This window comes from Frankliniella occidentalis, unplaced genomic scaffold, assembly GCF_000697945.3.
Source record: "Frankliniella occidentalis isolate FOCC.00 unplaced genomic scaffold, Focc_3.1 Scaffold60, whole genome shotgun sequence".
NCBI lineage: Eukaryota > Metazoa > Arthropoda > Insecta > Thysanoptera > Thripidae > Frankliniella > Frankliniella occidentalis.
In genome coordinates, this window is record NW_026267190.1 from 1323575 (window position 1) to 1324571 (window position 997).

A 997-nucleotide genomic window follows, 5' to 3' on the forward strand; every position below is an offset into this window, starting at 1 on the left:
CCCCCCCTTTTCCCTTCCCTCCTCTCCCCTCTCCCCCTCCCCGAACTTCCCCTTCAGCGGCAAGGCCTGCCCCGCGCACAAGCCTTTGACATGTATCTAGTCGGGCGCGAAGAACACACGAAACTCGGTCTCGTCTCTTTGTCAAACAACCAAATTTCGCGATGAAGTCGAAACCAGCTAGAGGGAGAGGAGGGGTGGTATGGTGGTAGCGCGGGGACGACTACTACTACTACTACTACTACTACTACTACTTGGGAGTTGCGCCGCGCTGCGGAGGGACAGGAGGAGAGGAGGGAGGAGGGGAGGAGGGGGTGAAATAATTCATATGCCGGTCGGATCCATCCCCGCGCCAGGCTACGCCAGGCCGGTGGTGGTGGTGTCGGAGTGAATGGACGCTAGTTGAAACAGCCCGGGGTAATCTCGAGCAGGCGCGGGGGTGTCGCTGGGGGAGGGGGAGAAGGGGGGAGGGAGGCTGCGCCCGCCCGAGGCAGCCAGGAGGCCTCTGACTGCCCCGCGCAGCGCCGCTGATTCGCGCGTATTCACGACCCCACGGCTATTCAGCGGCGGCGGCGGCGGCCGGGCCCTGCCGCGCTGCCCCATGGCTGTCTAATCGGCCGTTCAAAGGCGAACCCGCCCGCCGTGCAACAGCAGCACCGCGCCAATGGGGCGCAAAAGGTACGTACACTCGAAAAGGACGAAGAGAGGGACAGGCGGAATTTAACAGCAAGTCGCAAAGATGGATGCAATAATTAAACCCCAAATGCAGAAAAGGTATCATCTTATTACACTGGACAAAAGTAGCAATAAACTAGCTGACACCTCAATATTACTGATGCACATTTGATGTTGAGTGTTCAGTGTTTGAAGGTGTCATCTGCTATAAAAATGCACCGAGTGTAAAGGCTAATACTCCCCAGTGTTGCGGTTTGCATACCCAAGGCGTGACGCCTTACAGGCAGATAGAGTAGGCAAACACGCAACACAGTAGTGTATTGCC